The sequence below is a fragment of the Symphalangus syndactylus genome, chromosome 13, assembly GCF_028878055.3.
Source record: "Symphalangus syndactylus isolate Jambi chromosome 13, NHGRI_mSymSyn1-v2.1_pri, whole genome shotgun sequence".
Taxonomy (NCBI): Eukaryota; Metazoa; Chordata; class Mammalia; order Primates; family Hylobatidae; genus Symphalangus; species Symphalangus syndactylus.
The window spans coordinates 92,673,772-92,696,069 of NC_072435.2; the positions used below are offsets into that span (position 1 = coordinate 92,673,772).

General features: G+C 41.7%; 1 long non-coding RNA gene across 1 annotated transcript; it reads right to left on the reverse strand.

Annotated features, from left to right (window-relative positions):
• Positions 1-286: 286 nt before the first annotated feature.
• Positions 287-17,132, reverse strand: LOC134732156 (uncharacterized). Its single transcript, XR_010115039.1, has 3 exons — positions 16,982-17,132; positions 13,322-13,438; positions 287-334 (listed from the first exon to the last, which is right to left on the reverse strand). It is a non-coding gene; the product is annotated as an uncharacterized lncRNA (long non-coding RNA).
• Between the last annotated feature and the right edge of the window lie 5,166 nt (positions 17,133-22,298).

Here is a 22,298-nt window from a genome sequence, read left to right on the forward strand (position 1 = left end):
CAAACCTTAGCATTGATACATGGCTCTTTTACTTATTTGCAGTCACAGGCAAGTAACTTAACTACTCTGAACCTCAGCTTCCACACCTGTAAAATGGAATAAATAATACCTACTGTTACAGAAAACTTCCAAAACAGGAAATAAGGCAGAAAGAAGATAAAGTTATCTTTTAATGCTGTGCTAATAACATTTTCGACAAAGCCCACTTCAAAGTCATCTGACTATTTAGGGAAATGTAAATTTACATAATTGAATAGGTTCCATATATTTTACAATTCTGTAAAACTGCTGAGATGTGATAATACATATTTCTGTCCAGTGGAGAAAATAGCTCCTGTTAAATAAAATTTATAAAAGGCCATTCATTGGTTTGGGCTGAGCTCTGTACTAGGCCCAACAAATCAAACCAAAATGGTGTCACTCATGCTGGAGTTCCCTGCTGACATGCCGAAACTAAGACCCTTATCTGACCTTCCCAGAAATCAGGAGCGAGAGACAGAGAGAAAAAAGAGAGAGTGCGCGCGCTCAAGACAGATAATAGCCAGATCTCCCAAGAAGCCAGTTTTTACCAACACGATAAGGAAATCTCCTCTACTTTAACCTTTACAGGAAAAATAACTTTAAAATGACCTATCTGATTGTTTTTTCCTATTTCTGCTTTCCTCAGCCCTTTTCTGTCTATAAAACTAGCCTTCTCTGCTGGGATCACTGGAATGCTTATTTTACTTTATAGAATGAGATGTTGCCTGACTCTAGAATTGTAAATAAAAGCCAATTCAGATCTTCAAGGTAAATTTGTTTTAATTATTGTCTTTTGATTTCTCCCAAATTATGGGTTTATTGCCTTGTAGGACATTAACTAATTTTGTTACTAATTTAGCAATAATTGCTCAGCATTCTTTTTTTCCCTCTCCCCTACCTGGTGCTCTATCGTTCTTGTTTTTCCTAATTCTTTTGAACTAAGTTTGTCATCCTGCTAGTTTTCTAAATAATGAGTTATATAAAATTCAATACACGCTCACCATATATTTGTAAAGAAGAAGAATGTTTTGAACATTTTGAAAATTATGCTTTGACGTACTACCTTCAAGAATTTTTGTCCAAAGTGAATGAGAACATATCTGGGAAACCTCTTAGCTCAGTGGCTGGCACAGAATATGTTTATTTATTTTGCTATTTCCTAAGTTAAAGATGTTTACACATGGTTCTTGCCCATGAAGAAGTAAAGCTTTAGCTAGGAAAACACAATGATAACCTGATGGGGTTCAGATCATCCTACCCCAAAATATGGCAACTGGCATTTGAGAAAATGGTAGAAGTAGGAAGGTCACTCTCCTGTTCCCCTGCTCTTTCCCCTCTGAAGAAGGTCATAAGACCCTTATTCAAGAGGTACTCTTTCTACTACAGAGGAAAAGAATATCCTTATCCTCAAAGACACAGATATGCTTTACAGAATCTGAATAAAAAGGCTGGGTGCGGTTGCTCACGCCTGTAATCCCAACACTTTGGGAGGCCAAAGCAGGCAGATCACTTGAGTTCAGGAGTTCGAGATGAGCCTACCCAACATGGTGAAACCCTGTCTCTACAAAAGTACAAAGATTAGCTGGGTGTGAGGCAGGAGAATCGCTTGAACATGGGAGGCGGAGGCTACAGTGAGGCGAGATTGCACCACTGCACTCCAGCCTGGATGACAGAATGAGACTCTGTCTCAAAAAAAAAAAAAAAAAAGAGAAAAGAAAGAATTGGAATAAAAAGTCCTTGCTAAGTCTCCCCCAGTTTATTGCCATGTCATATCTGCTTTGTCCAATCATACTTCCCTAAGACTGTTCACTCTTCATCAAACCTAGCATAGAAATATACAGGTTTCCCTGTTTTGGGGGGTCTTTATTTCTGAATGCTCCCATATTATGTAAACTTACATTAAATACATTTGTATGCTTTTTCTGCTGTTAATCTCTCTTTTGTTATTGGTATCTCAGCCATGAACATAACGTTGGGTGATGTTAAAATAAAAACTTTAGGAATTAGATTTAACGGAGTTTTAAGTGAGCAAAGAAAAATTTGAGAATTGGGCAGCCCCAGACCGGAATAGGTTCAGAGTGACTCCAGGGCTGCCACATGGTCAGATCACATTTATGGACAGAAAAAGGAAAGTGATGTACAGAACACAGAAGTGAGGTGCAGAAACAACTGGATGGGTTACAGCTAGGTGTCTGTCTTATTTGAACCTGGCTTGAATAGGTGGTTGCCAGTGGTTGACTGAAGTTTGGTTGCTGTGATTGGCTGAGACTCAGTGTTACAAGAATAGTTTACAGGCTGTTTATGTATCATGGTAGGTCACAGTTCACTATGTACAGATAAACCTTCAGTCTGAACTTAAAATATGTGTGGAAGCAGCTTTAGGACAAACTTAATTTAATGGTGAGAAAATAAGTCTTTTCTTCCCTACACACCTAAGTGGTAATGGGCGAATGTTTATAGACTGGGCTAAGAAGGGCCCACTCTGAAGGCAGAGTTCAGAGAACAGAGAGATCAGGGCTGCAGAAAGTTATTAGGGAAGAACACTGCATGCACTAGGACTTGATGAGGCTGATTCCTATGGGCTCAGGAACATGCATTTTAAATAAATATCCCGGGTGACGTGGGTTATAATAGTTTAGAGGCATGATAACATGGCAGAGAATAGAGAGGCTAAGGTGCCCCCCAAACTAACATTTCGAAAGTGAGGATACTTGGTGACAGACGGGATATTAGGGTTGAAGAAGAATGAATCCTAGAGTCAAACAGACTCCAGCTGTTTGAATACAGAGGACGAATACGAGGTACGAATCTTGGATCAAAATGTCCAGTGTGCAAGAAACTTACATTTTTTTTTTCTGTAACTAAACGTATTTTTTATTTGAAGTTGTCTGTCTGCCAGGATGCAGAAACCTAGTCTCTGACAATAAGAGAGATCCTAGGGCTTTCTTAGGCTACTCATGTAGCTACAACTGGTTGTGTGTTTGTTCTGGGTGTACTCACTAAGGTCCAAGGAGCCTACAGAGACCCAAAGCATTAGTGGGAGGAGGTGGCTGGACTTTTGATTGGTGCCATTATCTGCCAGGACTGGCATCTGCTGAGTTGATGAAAACCTACTAGAAAGTTGGTTTTCATTTTGGGTCTCCTTAACCACTAGGGGTCTACAAACATCTCAGAGGCCGGTGAGCGATTTTCAATATTTCGCGAGGTTTCCTTACCAGGTGTCAATCTCCCATTCTTTTCTGCCAACTGAATCCTTTTTCTCCCAATAATCCAGACTCTATCCTAGAGTTCTTAACTCAGGTCTTCCTACAAAGACTCAGGGAGTCTGAGTTTGGTTTTCCTTTGAAATGTAGATGTATCTTCTGGCAGTCCTTTGAGAGCTCAGAGACCTAAGATCAGCATCTCTGAGTGGCTTCCTTTTCCTTTTCTGCATTTAAAAGTGAAGGCTTCACCTGGGGCTGGTGCAAATGGCTTAGGCGGGGGTAGAGTGTGATTTAGTGGATGCAGAGTTTTTCTTTTCACTTTCCCAGTCCTCCAATGTAAAAGATTAAAAAAAAAAAATCATTAGAAGTAAGTGGAATAGAATGCGGAAAGTAAAGAAAAATGCCTTACCCTGGGGCCAGGAGAATTCTTGGGGGAAGAACAGGTTCTAGTAACATTTTGAATAAAAAGAATCCTGGCTACTAGTGTTTCAACCTTTTCCCCCATCACTCCTTCCTAACCCTTATCTCCATAAGTGTCTACCTTTGCTGTACAATTTAACATCAGAGGTTCTGTTCCCACTTTGTTTCTAGTCCTTGTCCAGCTGGAAGAGGAGGCATTATTCTTTATCCAGAGCCTATTAATACAGAGCACTGTGTAAGAAAGTGGGCCCCCTGAGGTCCTCATAGCTGTGGTAAGTGGGACAGATGGAGGGACCTCCTGCCCCTGTCAACTGAAGAATCACGAGGTTCATAAATGTGGTTTGTGGTTTATGTTTTATGATGTGGTTTATAAGGCTTATTTCTTATAAAGGGTTGGAGATTGCAAGATGACCATCCTGCAGACTGGGAAGTGTAGCCTCAGGCAGAAACCAGAAGGAGGCATTTCAAGGGAGGGAAGAGTGAGACAGGAATTTATGCTGAATGGATTGACAAAGGAAACACATCCAACAGGTTATAGGAGGAGCTATTAATATTCACAAAAGATGCACACTTACATGTATAGTAAGAAAACATGTATGTTATATATGTCCCACATTCACTTTGTGGTATAAACTTAACATTTAAATGCATTAAAATTAGAATAGATATAAAGTGAAGCAGAGGACATAGAGGCATCCTATGTCCTGCCTGGTAATGAGTCCAGAATGAGTCCATGGCGGATGGTCTCTTAGCAAAAAGGAATGCTGGTCAGTTGTTTTGAAACCACAAAAAGGGAGGGGAGGCTGGCTGGGCTGGTTGCTGTTTAACTCTTAGGAAAGAAAGTTCAATGTCAGTTAGGAAGTAAGTGGGTACAACAAATAAGGTATATCTAATCTCCCATCTCTTCATGGCTGGGAACTCAGTTTTTAAGATTTCTCCAGAGTCCCCTTGGCTATGAGAACTGATTAGCTGATTGGGATGCCTAAGATTTCGTTTTTATTCCTCACCCCACCTTTGATGGCCCTCTCTGACTTGATTGTGATAAGAGGATCCTTGATCCAATTTTATGTAAAGAGAAATGTTGCGAGCCTCCCAAGTTGGGATTCTGGATGTATTTTTCTGTGGCAACTTTGAAGCTTTGCAGATGTAACTTCCCCCTGAAATGCCCTTTCCCACCTTAATTATCTGGAATATTCCTAAGGCCTCTCTGTGAGCCTTCTCTCCTTTGTGTCAGGGTGTTCACCTACCCCTACCCAGTAGAGACCATCCCTACTGACTTTACAACATCTTCACACCTTGAGAACACTCTGATCAAGGCTTTATTTCTCTTATTGCAAATCTTCATTTATTTCAAGATATGTTTATTGAGTCCCCGTAGAGAGATAGAATACTAGAGGGTTCTGGCTTTGCAGTCAGACTCCCTGAGTTTGGGTCTCAGTTTTGCCTCTTATTACTTGTATGATCTTAAGCAAGTTGCTTAATTTGTCTGTTTCATCCTCTGTAAAATGGATCTAACTCAGAGGATTACTATGTATTACATGATTTAATATGTGTAAAGTGTATGTGAAGTTCTTAACATGTAATGCTATTTAATAAATGCTAATTATTTCCCTGTGTCAAATATTTTGTTTGAAATTGTGTGCTTTTTGAAAAACTATGTCTTACTTTGTTCACACTACCAATTCCTAATACAGCAATCTATCTATCTATCTATCTATCTGTCTGTCTATCTATCTATCTATCTATCTATCTATCTATCTATCTATCTATCTATCTATCATCTATCTCTGGTGAATAAATGAATCAGTGACAAACATTTACATGTTATAAGTAAAGTTTCGGTGCCACAAAAGAAATAGGACTCGAATATAAGTTTTTCTTTTTAATTCTCAGCAAGGCAATGTACTTCTATAGAAGGGTGTGCCCTTACAGATGGAGCAATGGTGAGTGCACACTTGGACAAGGGAGGGGAAGGCGTTCTTATCCCTGACGCATGTGGCCCCTGCTGCTGTGTCATTCCCCTATTGGCTAGGGTTAGACCACACAGGCTAAACTAACTCTGATTGGCTAATTTAAAGAGAGTGTCGGGGTGAGTGGTTTGAGGGGAAAAATGGCTATGGCAGAGTAGGAAATCGGAATGAATCAGGGTGGAGAATGAGCAGGTAATCGGAATGAATCAGGGTGGAGCAGGTAATTGGAATGAACCAGGGTGGAGTAGGTAATCGAAAAAGGTTGCTTTACGAGGAAGTTAAGTTTAAAAGTAGAAGGCAAAGAATTGAACATACTGACATACTGATGCTTTGAAGAGAAATTTAGAACTCATATCTAACATACATATCATAATCCCCCAGTCTCCTAAAACAATCATTTCATGGTTTACACATTCATTCTATGATCACTGCTTTTCAGACAAATGAGATAACTGATTGGAGCTATTTTTCACAAAATGCTTGTCTTACGGACCCATCAGTATTAAATATCATAGGTTAGTAGTTTCTTATTAATGCATCAACAATATCATCATTATCATTATCAATGCTATTGAGAACTTACTATAGGAAAGAGGGTGGCTCATGGCCGCCACCCTTAGAGCAAAAGACAGATTAACAAGATGAAAGCACAACAAATTTACCTAACCAAATTTTTACATGACATGGGAAACTCCAGAAATGAAGAACCAAAGACCCAGGGAAAACTGTGTGTTTTAATGAAAAGTCATGTAGGGGAGTGACTGGAGAACAAAAGGACGTGATCTAATGGTAATAAACTGGGGAGAATTCTGCAAGGTCTGTTTGCGCAGATACTTCTTGGCATCTTTGCACCTTCATTTCTTTCCTCTAGCTGTTTGGCAGGACATCGGCCACATAAGGGTCTAAAAACCTAACTTCAGGGAATAGAGAATTTCTCTATGGCTGTCTTTCAAGAGAGAAAGGTGAGCAAGTCAGAGAATGACCCTTCTGCTTTTGTGGTTTTTCTCAGTTTCCTTAGGCTTAAATGCCATAATGCCAAGGTGTAATACTTTGAAATAGTGTTCCCTGCACCCCGTCATTACTATATGCCAAGCACTATGCCAAGCCCTTTATGAAAATTATCTCATTTAATCCCCACAACAACCCCAGGAAGCACTTATACTTCTCAGGCCCACCATACAGATAAAGAAGAGTAGAGTAACTAACTTGACCCCAGTCACACAGCCAGGGAAGGCCAGGTCACAGTTTAGATTCACATGCCTGCCTTCCAAGACAGTATTCTTAATTGCTTCACTCAACTAACTGTCTGCAGGTAAATATTATTACATTGTTTGCCCATTTAAGTCTTTGGCATCAAGCCACCGGTGACTGCAGAAAGATAGGGAGGGGAGAAAGAGCAGAAACAGTGAGCTCCTTGAATTGCTTTGAAATTTTCATGGAGTAGAATATTAAAAAGTGTTTCACTAACAGTGGGTAGGTGGCACAGGATTTGCAGGGACATTTGGGCTCAAGTCCTTATTCTACTATCTCTAAATATGTGGCTTTGAGCCAAGTTATTTAACCTCTTGGGCCTTTGATGGGATTCAGGACATGCCACCTCAAAATATGGCACATTGGCACTTGAGAAAACAGCAGAAGTCAGAAGGTCACTCCCTGAACTTCTCCTGCCCTTCTTCCTGAAGCAGGTCATAAGACTCTTTTTCGAAGAGTATCCTCCATATGCCTGGAAGAAAACACCAAAATCCCCCCAAAAACCATCTTTATCTGTGAAAACACAAGGACACAGAGAAGAATCTGAACAAACAGGACGTGTTGAGTTCTCCCAGTTTATCACCATTCTCATACCCCTTTTGTTCAACCATATTTCTCCACAACTGTCCATTTCTTCATCTCTACATCTCATTAACCTGCATAAAAATACGCAGGTTTTCCTGTTATTTTTGGGTCTTCATTTTTGAAGGCTCCCATGTCATGTCAAGCTCATTAAATAAATTTGGATGCTCTTCCCTTGTTAATCTGCTGTTGTTGTTGTTTTGTGGTTTTTGTTTTTGCCACAGGAGCTCAGCCAGGAACCTAGAGATGGAAAAGAAGATATTTCTTTTCCCCTACAACTTTTTCATCTGTAAAATGGGAGTGACAAGAAGCTACCCCTCAGGGTTGTATTGAGACACCATTCAAATGAAAGTATAGTAAAGGGCTATCTGCAAAGACTTGTTTGCAGAGCTGTTTTGTATTCTATTTTTACTTTCCATTTCTACTTCATTAAAAATTAACTATTGATGGGAATCACTAGGAGGGAGGACCTTTGAGCATGTTCATCGTTAGTTGCTGCGGACACCTACAGAATCCAACCCAAGGAATTTTCCATATTTGAGGCATCATGGGATCCAAATAATCTTTGACATCATGGAAGCTGCCTCCATAATGCCATTTGGTTTATATTTAATTTTAAAATTAGAGTGCTGTCACTGAGTTTATGGGAAAAGAACAACATTGAACTAAAAGCCAGGAGATCTGTAATCTTATCCTAGCCCAGTCAGTCATTATCTCGTTGGCAGACAAATCATTTAGCTACTTTGGGTTTCCATTCTTTAATCCAAAAGTGGAGTCCTATTTCTTTTAGTGAAGTTTCATGGTTGCTGGGGGTAATAAAATGAGATTACATGTGCAAGGGGTTTTGAAGCAGAAAAAAAAGCACTGTGTAAATTAATGTAGGGTTGGAAATATTCCTTGCTGTTCAACCAAGATTAAAATCATGTATTCACTTATTCCTGTGACAAGTCTTTCAATATCTACAGTGTAAACATCATACTAGACATTAGAAGGGCACAATTCCAATTGCAATTTACTGCATGGTAAAGAGGGTGGGGGTAGGTCCATAAAAACTATGAAATTAGGCAGACTAGTACAATGTCTTCTGAAGGTGTGAGGCACAAGGTATGGAGAGGGAGAAATCAAGGAAGGCCCAAATGGCCTTAGGGCTGAATCTGAAAGGTGAATAAGATTTCTATACTTGGAGGTGAGAGAAGCAGAAGAGAAAGGACTTGTATTAAGGAAGAAATTGCATGGCCAGACCATGGATATAGGAGGGGTAATTTCCCTGGCCTGGAATCACTGGTGAAACAGCTAGTCATAGAAGAAGGGGAGGATGGTTAGGAAATTGATGATTGAATAATTTCTTTTTCTAGTCCAGAGATTTTGAGCAGTGTTTTGAAATGTACTTATCCCTTCTGCTCCTTATCAGTGGACAGATCTGTGCTACTGAAGGGCCAATCAGCTACACCTTTTTGGCTTTGAGTTCCTTATGTGCCATACCTAGGCCATGATGCCCTTAAAAGGAATCTTTGTGGGTGATTTTGTCCCCCAGAAATGGTGTTTATTGTTATTAGATGTCAGCATTTATAAACAGTATTAGTGCAAGTGGGCTCAAAAGAAATGATTATGAGAGATTTTCTGTTATGAATGTAAAGAAGGAGAAGCACATCAAAAGGATACATCCCTTAACATTCTGGGAAGGATTTATTTGCTCACTTCCTTCCCCATCTATTGCCTTAAAAATGAGAACATAATGGGGGACAAGCAGGAAGTATAAATATGTCCATTTGGCTGGTTATAACAAGAGGGAGATAATAAGGAGTGCCAGGAATCTCAGTGGGCCTAGTCATTTAGGCGAAGTGGCTGTAACTTGGACGTAGATGATTATTGCCACTCAGAAATTCAGGCTTAGTTACTAGATGTGGGAGTTAGCTTACAAAAATGGCTGCAATTGCTCATACCTCCCAATATCCACTCCCTTTTGCAATGGGACTCCATAGCTCCTCTCATCAAGGGGTGAAATCTGCTTCTCTATCTTTTAAACCCAGACTGGCCTTGTGAATTACTTTGAAAATATAATGACGTGGAAGTGACAAGATTCACTGTGTGAAGTTCATGTATGCTTCCTCTTACTCTCTTGGCACCCTGACCAACTGCCATCTCAATAAGCCCAGGCCGGCCCTACTGGAGGATGAAAGACCATACAGGCCAGAGTTCAATGAGCTCAGTTTTAGTCTAGAGATGGGACGGTGCCCAGCCAAGATCATCAAAGCCACCTACCCAACCTGCAGCTGACATGGAAAGAAGCCCAGCCAAGGCTGGAAAAACCACCCAGCTAAGCCCAGCCCAAATTGCCAATCAGAAGAATTTTAAGCTAAATAAATTGTTCAAGCCAAACAAAACATGTCAGCAAACTGAACCCATCTTTCAGGCTACCCATTTGTATCCGTGGTCTACCCTTGCATATTCTCCCCAAACTGTCTATAGATGTGGTTAGACTCTAGTTAGACTAACAGTTTGCCATTCTTTCTTTCTCTTGGGAAATGATCAGTTTCTAGCTATTTCCTAATCACCCTTTTATTCTTCTACTTCCATTGTACTGGGCTTTCCCTCTTTGTTTCCTAATCTGAGACCATCTCCAGTTATTGAATCCCTAATTCCCACTCTAATGCAGGACTTGTCCTCCAAATCCAGCTCTCTGCGTTTCATCTTCCCATCCACCTCTGAGGCTGAGCATTTAGGAGCCATAGATATCATCACCGTATAATTTACAACTGAGATGAAAAGTACATGGATGAATAGGGTTATCATCATTGGAATGCTCCTCTTAACAAACCCGGGAATCTTTCTGCATGGGGATAGGGCACCAGTAAAATGTGCATCAGTTATGAAATTGTTCTTGGTAACCACTTTAGATAAAATGGCTGTTGTCATTCAGACAATTCAGACGATTTAGACATTTCGTACTGTATCTTCCTGTATCTTTTCTTCCTTATGCTTTCTCTCCTGTTCTCTTGGCTATCAAGCCCTTATTGGGTGTGTATGAGTTGCATAGACTTGTGTCCCTTTTCCTAGTTTAACATTACATCATTTTTCTATGTTCTGCTAAAAATAAAAAACCCTTTCTCCATATAGTCTTTGTTTGGCTTTGTAAAAAATATCCCAGCATCTCTGACAGAATAGTTTCTAAGTAAAGGTGATGTGTGTGTTTGTGTGTGTGTGTGTGTGTGTGAATGTACAGAATAAAGTAAAGTCTCACTTTTAGATGTCCCCTTATTGGCTTTCTGGGCAGTGTTTCTGTGGAAAATTACATTTTATATTGAATTTGAGAGTGAGTGTACTTGTGTTCCAAAGCTCATGCCACTCTTCAAGTAGTGCCTCCTGTTGATTTGTAGGACAAACCATTAAATATTTGAATTTCTTTTTAAAGGCACATTACCTCAACATGGTATGACAATATTCTCTCTTCTTTGGTGACTGACTAAAATAAAATTCAGATTGTAGCTGAAGAAATATTAAGGTTGTGTTAGCTGGTTACTTACATATTGAGACATGGCTCAAATTAGAAATTATATGACAGCAGTCCTGATTCTCATTAATGTGGCAGACCTGTTCCCAGGATGCATTTCCAGAGACACCATGATGGTGGAAGACAACTCACTCTCTGTTACTCATATTTTGATCTTTATTAACCAAGAGTTGGTTTCACATGTTCATGCTAAAAGATTGGTTTATTTACTTCCCCAAACCCAAGTTTTTGTATTTGAGTTCTGCTCTTTTCTCTCTCTCTTTTTTTTTTTTTTGTGACAGAGTCTCGCTCTGTCACCCAGGCTGGAGTGCAGTGGCACAATCTCGGCTCACTGCAACCTCCGCCTCCTGGGTTCAAGCAATTCTCTTGCCTCAGCCTCCTGAGTAGCTGGGATTATAGGCACTCGCCACCACACCCAGCTTATTTTTAGTAGAGACAGGGTTTCACCATGTTGGCCAGGCTGCTCTCGAACTCCTGACCTCAGTTGATCCACTCACCTCGGCCTCCCAAAGTGCTGGGATTACAGGTGCAGTCACCGTGCCCAGCCTCTTTTCTCTTTTTTAAGGCTTTCCTTTCAGTTTTGTGAACCTAAAAAAAAAAAAAAAAAAAGCGTTGCCTGCAGTGTGTAAGGCTTTCCCCTAGTGCTTTCCAAAGACGATATTACTGTCATCATCTGTGTTTAACTCACTCATCCTCAGCTAAAAGGCTCCTCTCCTCTCCCAGTAGAGGAAAAGTGCCATGTTCTTGGGCTAGGTCAGAAAGGAGAGGTATAAACATTAGATACTAGAAAAGCTCAGGTGAATGTTTGTAATGTGATTTTAAAGAGAGCAGCCCTCTCCTTTTAAGTTAGATCTTAGAGGAAAAAAAATATATCCTGCACTGCATACAGATATAACTGAAAAAGGGCCACAGAAGCAGGTGAATATGCACGGCGTGAGGGCTGTGAAATGGTGGCCTGCGATTCTGTCGCAGCTTACGTTGTTTAGGGTGAGGGAGACGATGGCAGGCTGACTTTAGTGTGAGCTGGAACATGGATTTTTCTAGATCTTTTTTCCAAGCCTTTTCCATTAGTGGGATCAGCCCTGTTTCCAACAGTTCTGGGGAAATGGGAGAGTTATTTGGGCTGCGTGCTTTATTGACTAGAGACCAAACGGGGCCACAGATGTCATAATTTCCCTATTATCACTTTGCTGAGTGCTTCCTGGCCTCCCTTCATTATCTTCCTCCACATTCACAGTTGTAAGTAGCTTCTTTATAGGATCCAAATGGTGTTGACTCCCTTTGGCAGTTCTTCTGCTTGTGGGGACCCAGTGGGAGGACGCGCAGGAGCACAGCTTCTCTGGGCTTCCAAAGTAGTTAACGTGGAACATTCTGCTCACCTCTCTTCCCAGCTTGAGGAACATTTCCTTCCTCATAATAATAAGGCAACTATCTCAGTCGTTTGCTTTCCCTAGGCCGGAAGAGAAAGGCATAAACACTGGAAAGTGGAAGGCACCGAGACAGCTGTGTGTGTCCTAACAGGAAAGGTTATTACAGACAACATGTAGCCCTTGGGTGGGAGGGAAATGCAACCCAGGATGGCTTTCCAGGTGCGTAGGGGTGGCAGGGCCGTGTGGCCCAGCAGAGCAGGTCAGGCAATCGGTTTTGCGTTTATACTCTGAGTTTGAGTCATTACTGGCAGGCTTTTCTTCTCTGAGACTTATTAAACAGGGACTTAGAAACTTGTTCTTTCATAAAGGAGGCTTTCCCTGGCACCGGAGGCAGAAAATTCAAAACAGGGATTTCTGACAGAATCCTTGATAACCATGGTACAGATTTCGTTATTTTCTTCATGGCATGTATGGCTAAGTTCTCTGGAAACTAATGAGGGTGATCCTAGCTTTTTTTTTTTCCCTCTGTTCATTGCTGGTAATGTGAGCTGTGTGTATCTGTGAGCAATCTTTTGCTCTAAATGGTATAATTTCTGCACTCTTACCACAAAGGCCGCATGAAATTCAGGACCTAGAACAGTGCCAGGCTGACAGGCAAGCCTCAAAAATAAATAGCTCCTGAATGTGTAGATGGGGAAAAGAAGTATATTTTCCTCACTCATCACTAGGTTCATGGCTAAGGCTCCTATAACAAAAAACGTATTAAGAAGAGAAAAGCACATACATTTACTTAGGTTTTACATGACACAGAAGCCTTCAGAATCACAACCCAAATATCTTTCTCTTGCTAATCTAAATTTGGAAAGGAAGGGACAAAGAGAAATCTTTACCTTCCTCTCTTCACCAAACACTGCAGACAGAGATCCAGGAGATCTGACCTTGGAAAGAATTCTTACCTTTCGTCGGCTTTTTGTCAGTTATTTTAGGGTTTACCTGCATGCTCTGAAATGAGTGTAGTCTTAGGTGTCTCTTCATGGTTGCCAGAAACTGTAGGGGAGGAAGGATTTTCCTCAACTATTTTGGGGTCCATGGCTGGATCTGGAAATAAAACTGAGAAAGACAGAGGAACAGGAGAAAGACATACACATATTTAATAAGCTTTATATGACATGAGGGCCTTCATAAGGAAATGACTCAAAGAAACAGGTAAACTTATGTATTTTTATGCTTAGTTTTGATGAAGAGGTAAACTGTAATGGAGAAATATCACTGAAGAAAAAATAAGTATGATTTAATGGTAATAAAATGGGGAGAACTTAGCAAGGCCTGTTGGTTCTGCTGCTTCTCTCTGTTCCCTGTGTCTTCAGAGAGGCAGACATTCCTTTCTTCTGGGTATAGGGAGGGCATTTCTCCCATGAGGTTTTATGACCTGCTTTGGGTAGAAGACCAGAAATTCTTTTGAGATTTTACAACCTGTTTCAGAGGAGAAAGGAGAGAGTAAGCCAGAGAGACCTTCCTGCTTCTGCAGTTCTCTCAAATTCCTTCATCTTAAAATACTCAGTATGCCAAGGTGCCATGTCTTTTTTTTTTTTTTTTTTTTTTTTGAGACGGAGTCTCACTCTTTCACTCAGGCTGGAGTGCGGTGGCGCGATCTCGGCTCACTGCAGGCTCCACCCCCCGGGATTCACTCCATTCTCCTGCCTCAGCCTCCCGCGTAGCTGGGACTACAGGCACCCGCCACCTCGCCCGGCTAATTTTTTGTATTTTTAGTAGAGACGGGGCTTCACCGTGTTAGCCAGGATGGTCTCGATCTCCTGACCTCGTGATCCGCCCGCCTCGGCCTCCCAAAGTGCTGGGATTACAGGCTTGAGCGGTGCCATGTCTTAGTGTAGCCTGCCTTGAGCCCTGTCAAGTGGGTGAGTGAATAAACCTGACTCCACCATGCGCCAGTTGGATAAGCCCCAAATTCCTCGTCCTTCTGAGCGTGGATCAGCTTAGCAACTTTGTGAGCATTAAATGAGATCCCGTATTTAGAAGCCCCTAAGGGGCCCCAGCTTGCAGTAGTTAATCATTTAAAGTTGTGTGTGTGAATGTGTGCTTTTCTTTTGCTTTCTTTTCCTTCCTCCTGGGTTTATTATAAGCTGCTAAGGGAGTAACGGGTGCAAATGTTCTGAAATGTCTATGCAAATACACCGTGGCTTCATTATCATTATCTGGTGGGCCCAGGTGGAGAAAGGTAGAACCACAACAGCTACTAATATGACCCATTTGAAAGGCTTCCCATCCTCTGACAGGCAAATGAGCGAGAGAAACACAATGAAGTCTGCTTAATGGTACTTTTGTCAAGGCGGTGGGACAAAGAGAAGGGAAGCTCAGCATGTTCAGGGGTTTAGCTGGGGATCCTTAGATTCTGTGCTACCTGCGTTGCTTATGATTTTTCCTTTTAAAAAAATATTTATTGGCCACAATGAACACTCAGAACGGAAGAGGTGTGACCTGCATTCTCTGTAGAAATTCATAGTCTGCGAGTGATAAACCAGCAAGCAAATAGAGAACAAGCAAGTTTGAACAGAGTTGCATTTTTTTAAAGCTCTTCAGAAGAAGACTATTTGTTTTCATCCACTTTCTATTGGCACGATCATAGAATATTTAGAGTAGAGAAGTATTTGTATGCAAGTGTTTGTGTGTGTTTATGAGGAGTAAACAGGAAAATAAGGAAAACACTTCATTCATTCCAGAGGGGGAAGAAGGAGAAAACCTGATCACAGACTGTGGACAGGCAAGAAAGAGCAGAGGGAAGCTGAGAGTGTGCACGGAGACAGAGAAAAATGAAAAAGCTCCAGCTTTTAGGAAAGAAGTCAGGATGAGGACTTATTGAAAGAGAAAGCGACGGTGGACACATGAACAGCAGGAGAGGAGAGAGAAAGGCATGGTGGATGCACATTGCAGGGGGCACGTCATAGCCTCCTGGGGGAGAGCGAGAGTCCGTAACCAAGAACCGAGAACCGTCCTCTGCACGGGGAGGGAGGTGTGAGTGGAAGGCAGGCAGCAGATGCACGCAGCAGGGAGCAGAGGGGCATCACAGATTAGAGGAAGCAAATAAATTAGGGAAGAAAAAGACCTGTTGGGTCATTCCTGGGCTCCCCACTACTCCTAATGCCTCTGAGTTCTTTTGCCTAGCATGTATTTTTTAATGTCTCCTGGATTATTGTACCCACTCTTTTCTCTTCCAAATGTTTGGCCAGAGGATGATGTTTCTTTCCACAACATCTAGTTTGCTGAATATACATGCAGAATACCTAAAAAAAAGACCAGGAGGAAAAAAAGAGAGAGAGAATCCTGAACCCAGAAACACACACCTGTGTGATAGCCATTAAGTGAGCGCAGTGTGCCGGGAGGTGCGTGCTGCCTGAGGCAGGCCCTGCTGCTTTCTCCTGCAGGCCCTGTCTACAAAGAGAACTATCCCAGGTTTCCAAAATGCTATTTAGGGAGCTAGTTTGGTCTTTATTTTGTAAGGAGGGTGGGGGTAAGAGAGAAAGGATGAGAGAGAAAATAATGTGAAAAGGGGAAGAGATGGCAGATGAGACAGGAAAATGAGGGTGGGAAGTGGAGGATGCCACTTCTTCAAGGGGTTCAGAGTGAAAATAGGGGTAGAGGAGAAGCATGAGAGAATATAAAATCTCATCCCGTAATCTGGTGGCTTTCAAAATTTCGAGGCCATGATCTATTGTCAGAAGCATTTCATAGTTAGCACAGTGCTTGATATTTGGCAATGTCTGGAGACATTTGTAGTTGTGCCAGCTGAAGTTGCGGGGAGATGTTGTGGGCATCTGGTGGAGGCCAGGAATGCTGCTAACAAACAATGATGACAGGACAGCCCCCCACGACAAAGATGTATGCCCAGAGCATAATGCAGCTGAGATTGAGAAGCTCTGAACTCATAAACACATGTGTGCACACATAAGTAAATCGCAGATTTCAGAAATAATAACCCTTATTCCATGCAATGTCTTTTTTTTTTTTTTTTTTTTTTTTGACAGAGTCTTGCTCTGTCACCCAGGCTGGAGTGCAGTGGAGCAATCTCAGCTCACTGCAACCTCCACCTCCCAGGTTCAAGCGATTCTCCTGCTTCAGCCTGCAGCGTAGCTGGGATTACAGACATGCACCACCACACACAGCTAATTTTTGTATTTTTAGCAGAGATGGGGTTTCACTATGTTGGCCAGGCTGGTTTCAAACTCCTGACCTGTCGAACACCCACCTCAGCCTCCCAGAGTGCTGGGATTTCAGGTGTGAGCCACTGCGCCCAGTCAATATTTTCTATTCTAGCTAATTCTGTCATTACACAATGTTGGTCACAATTCGTAAATAGATACCTTGATATACTGTTTGAAAAATACTGTGGAAAGTGTAGAAGAACAGAAAATCCATGGCTCCTTGGAGAGTGGCTTGTGTAGCCATAGGTGCTCAATTATATCCCAAGGCCTTATTTTTTCCTTCTCCTCTCCCTGCCTCACTGGTGGGTTCCAGGAATACTAACTTCTCCTTCTGCCTCTGGCTTTAGTTTTCTGTTTAGGATGTGCCTCTTCTGGCTCTGGGTGTGGCTGGGTCTTTCTCAGCACTTGGATCTTACTTGTAAATTTTATATCTTACCTCTAGAGTGAAGATTCTGGAGAATAAGAATCGTGCCTCTCTTCTTTTACATTTTATTTCAAGTGCTTAGCACAGTAGTTGGAACACAGCAGTCATTCAACAAATACTTGCTGGAAGCTTCTGGATGAATGAGTGATAAAATACCCGTAGGAAGACACTAAGAAGAGAGTAGAATCAAACTCTATAATGCAGTATTCCAAGGGGAATTTGGAGATCAGAATATTTCTGCCTACGTAGAATATAACCAAAGTGGATCCCAGGGGCATGGTTAATATCTCTCGTTTGCTTTTTCATTATCTCTTTGTGAAGCACACACTTTGAGCACTGCTCTTTTAAGGAAAATGCTAGCCCATTCTTTTCTATAAGTACCTGAAGGGCATTGGCCTTTGCAGACCTTTGCGTCCTACATAGTAGTGTCGTGATGTGAGCTTAATTCATGGCTCCATCTGACCCATTTCTGATTAGTAAAATGAGAAATCCTTTCTTCCTTCAGGATGGATTTAGACAAGACATATTTTAGACATTTGCCGTGACTGATGTCTCCTTCTAAGTAGGCAAATAATCCCTCGAGTAATACAAGTAGGGCACTGTTATGATTTTTTATTTCTTCATTTTACTTTTATCATTGAATTATTGAACTTAAAGTGGAGGAATGGCCTGAATCTTTTGGAAATTTTTCCTTGAAACATTCTTATTTGGAAACTAGGGTGATGCTAAGACATATCTCATATAAGAAAGTTTTTAATTCATGTTGAAAAGTGAAAACAGGGAAGTCATTACAAAGTGTGGGTGTGTGGACTTGGATTGCACTGAACAAGTAATAAACCTAAGGGCACATAAACAAAACAAAATCCTCTCTTGAGGCACAAGGGCTCTTGAAGTGAACATACAGTTTAGCTTTGCTTTGACCCTTGCCACTCAGCTTGATAATTTTCACATTAGCAACTGTTAATACCAATTTAGAAAAGGTAGAAGGTCCTGGATGGAATTCTTAAAGTGGAAACTTCATGTATTCTTTTTCTCCTCAATTTTCTCAAAATTGTGGGACCATATTTATGTCTTGCTCTCTCACTAGCTAACCCCAATTTACAGAATGACCTTGCAGATGCCTGGAAAAAAACTAGCACACAACATGCATTAGCCCTGTTTGTTGATGTGATTCAGAACACTGCAACCTTCCCTTCTGCTACCTGGGCAGGTCAGGAAACTTTCTAATCTTTACCTTTTGAAAGGAACATTCCATTTACAGATTGCATGCTGATCTTTGAAACCAAATAAGGTGAAATGGCTGCACCTCTTTCAAACTGACAAAGAGATGAGTGCCTTGAAACCATATGAGAAGCAAGGTGAAGGGGAGGACAACAGGCACCATGCAGAAAGTGAGACATGAGGTTTCAGTTTGTAATTAGGGGACCATAGAATAACAAGGATTGTTTCCGGGCATTTAAGGAAGACAGGGCTGCACTTTGGAAGGCCGAGGTGGGTGGATCACGAGGTCAGGAGATCAAGACCATCCTGGCTAACATGGTGAAACCCCGTCTCTACTAAAAATACAAAAAATTAGCCAGGCATGGTGGCGGGCACCCGTAGTCCCAGCTACTCGGGAGGCTGAGGCGGGAGAATGGCATGAACCCGGGAGGTGGAGCTGCAGTGAGCCAAGATGGCGCCACTGCACTCCAGCCTGGGTGACAGAGCGAGACTCTGTCTCAAAAAAAAAGGAAGACAGGGCTGGATTTAAATTCTGTACCTCCACATGCATGAGTAACTTTGGCCTGTCCCTTAACTTCTCTGAGCACTTGCTTCCTCACATGTAAAATGAAAGCTATTGCACCTTCATAGAGCTGTGAGGGTAAAATGAGGTCATCCATGAACATTACTTACACAGCACCTGGTATACAAGGAACACTCAACAGATACTAGCTTTTCCATATTCATATTCTACTTTGTGCCCTCGATTACTCTCCTCCCCCAGGTCTCTTAGAGTGGACATTGGTGTTAAATAGGTATTTTGTATTTCATACCTATTTAATAAACCTTGTTCAGGTTTATTATTGAATAAGTAAAAAACCCGAGGGCACATAAATGAGACAAAATTCCCTCTCAAGGTGCAAGGGCTCGTGAAGTCAGCACACAGTGTAGTTTTCCTTTGACCCTTGCCACTCAGCTTGATAATTTTCACATTAGCAATTGTTAATACTAATTTAGGAAAGGTAGAAAGTCCTGGATGGAATTCTTAAAATAGAAACTTTATGTTCCTCCCCTTCTCCTCTCTCAATTCTCTCAAAAGTGTGAGGCCATGTTTATGTCTTCCTCTCTCAGATGTGATGCTATAGGGTGTGGTCACAAGGACCTGAAATGAGGAAAATTACAGGAGAATTAGGAGGTGTGGGCAGGCAGTGATTTTAATTTGGGACATGTCAATATTGAAATGCCTTTGAGTCTTTCAAGAGGAGAGGTAGCGATCAAAACTTCTGGAGAGATATCAGTTTGGAAGTTGTTAACAACTGGTAACAGGTGGTAACTAGTTAACAGGTGGTAGTAACTGAAAAGAGTAAAAGTAGCTCCTTGAACCCTAAGAAGCACCATTTTTAATAGGGCCAATCTAAAAATGAGGTGCTCTGGGAGACTGAGACAAATGATACAGGAGAACCAAGAGAGATTGTGGGCACAGGTAACAAAGGAAGAGAGAATTTCAAGGAGCACAGAGTCATCAACACTGCCGGGTATAGCAGAGTAGCCTGGAAAGACAGTAAAAACTATCCCTTAAAATGTTTTAAATGTGGAGCTCATTGGTGAACCTGATGGAAGCCTTTCCAATGACACAGCAGGGTCAGGAGCCAGATTGCTGAGGGGAGAAGGCAAGGTGAGGAGGTGGAGGCAGTGAGTACCATTGCTCTTTCAATAAAGAGGGTCACAACTTGAGAGGGAGGCAGGGTCAAGGACAGATTTTATATTCTGAAGGCAGAGGCTTGAACATGTTCAAAGCCTGCTGGGAAGAGAACTGAGAGAGAGGAAGAGGTTGAAGACATTAGAAAAGGAGAGTAATTTGGGGAGAAATGGAAGGAAAAGGGAAAGAATCAGATTAGGAGAAAGAGAGGAAGGGTTGGCCTTAAACAAGAGGAGAATGCCTCACCCTGTGGGATTGGAGGAAAGGTGGCAAGGGTAGGTGTGCAGGTGGAGAGATTTGAGATGAAAAGGGGTGGTGGGGCAATGGACTCATCACTAATCATTCATTTTATCTTTACTCATCAAGTGTGGTGAAATTGTATTATAGTCATTGAAGGTTTTTTAAAGATTTTTAAGCTTTTTCAGGTTTTTAAGGTGTTATCTTAGCTCTAGGCCCGTTGCTCATATTGTGTTTGTCCTGCAGGTTTTTGGAGGCCTCCATAGTGGTTGCATCCTGTTGAGGCTATGGCTCATGCCTCTAACCTGTGGCTTCTGCATCCTTTACCTGTTTTCTGTCTGTTTGTTTTATTTTATTTTGTTTTTTTCAGCCATCTGTAAGCATTTAGGGACGTAAGCTCCACTGGTTTTTCAAGAAGAACACTCATTCAGCAGCAACTTTGTGAGCCCTGTTTCTTGGTTAAGTTGGTTGGGGAAATTACATAGTCTCAATCCTCCCTGCGCTTCTGTTCTGGTGAGGGTAATAACAAAGCTATAAATTACAAAAGATGGTAAGACTTGTGAAAGTAAAGCACAGGGTATGAAGATAGGGGTCTCTAGTGGTCTGCAAAGTCAGAAAAGGTTTCCTTGAGGAAGAGAGATTTGACCAGAGAATTAGAAAGTAACTAGGCAGAGGGTGGGTGGGTAGGCTGTGTGGTGGGGCTGTAGGGAGGCATCTCAGACAGGGGGAACATGTTGAAAAGTTGTCCAAAGAAAACACAGAGCATGGTGCTCTTTTTCAATCGAGCCTAAGCCTTTGAGCAAAAGATGGAGAGGGAAAAGAGGGTGAAGTTAATTGAGAGAGGGAGACATAGGCCAGATCATGCCTAGCGTTGTCAGCCGTATTAACCCTGTGGACTTTATGAGAGTTACGATTTGCTTTTTTGTTTGTTTGCCTGTTTGTTTGTTTTTTTGCTTTTTAAAAAATAGTCAATAGGCAGATTTCAACACATTTGCTTTAAAAAAAAAAGAAAAAATTGGCCGGGCGCGGTGGCTCTTGCCTGTAATCCCAGCACTTTGGGAGGCCAAGGTGGGCGGATCACGAGGTCAGGAGATCAAGACCATCCTGGCTAACACAGTGAAACCCCGTCTCTACTAAAAATACAAAAAAATAGCCGGGCGTGGTGGCGGGTACCTGTAGTCCCAGCTACTTGGGAGGCTGAGGCAGGAGAATGGCGTGAACCCAGGAGGCGGATCTTGCAGTGAGTGGAGATTGTGCCACTGCACTCCAGCCTGGGCGACAGAGTGAGACTCTGTCTCAAAAAAAAAAAAAAAAAAAAAAATTTGGTAGCTTTGTGCAAGAGTGGAAGGAGAAGTAGCGAGACCAGCTAGAGGCTCTGCAGTTGTCCAAGTGAGAGAAAATAGAAGTTTGGATGAGGGACATGGCAGGGATGAGGCAGAACAGAGCACTGACTTCGGATCTATTTTCGGAGGTAGAGTCAACCAGGCTTGGATGTGGGGATAACAGAGAGGAGAGGGAGCTGTCATGGATGACTCTCAGGATTCTGGCTCTACTGAGTTCAACTGATCTTGAACTAGATAGTATCTTGAGGGAACACTGTCTCGAAATTCCCTCCAGCATTGCCAGATGAGAAAGTTGGTTTCTACTTAGGCTTCGTGTTGTATTTAAAAATACATGGTCTTTAAACACTAGACTCATACTTAGCCTAGGAAGATGCTGACACTAGAAGGGGTCCTTGGGGGAGCTGAAAACCAAAGAGCAGCAGGTCTGGGTGTGCCACATCACACTGAGGTATATGCTGGTGGACTAGAATGGAGGGCAGAAGCACCTGCACTATGCAAATTGCTGTTTCCCTCTTTGTATCTTGTTTTGTATAGCTGATATAGTTGACTATATAGAGTCATAATGTGGTATTCTTGACTTATAAATCTATTGCTTATGAATCTGTTTCTGGGTTCAATCACATTTACCATCTGAATTATTATATCTTTAATAAAGAAATATTCATCTCTGTATCTTCCAGTATGTTCTCTCATACTGGAAAGTAAGGCTTCAGGAGAGTACCCATTTGAATTGGGCAAAACTGGCTTGTTTCACCCAGACTTAGACAATTCAAGATCACAAGATCATGCCAACTCTTTGTGATCTTAAATTGTTTCATTTTTGTGTGACCTTAAGCAAGTCATTTAGACA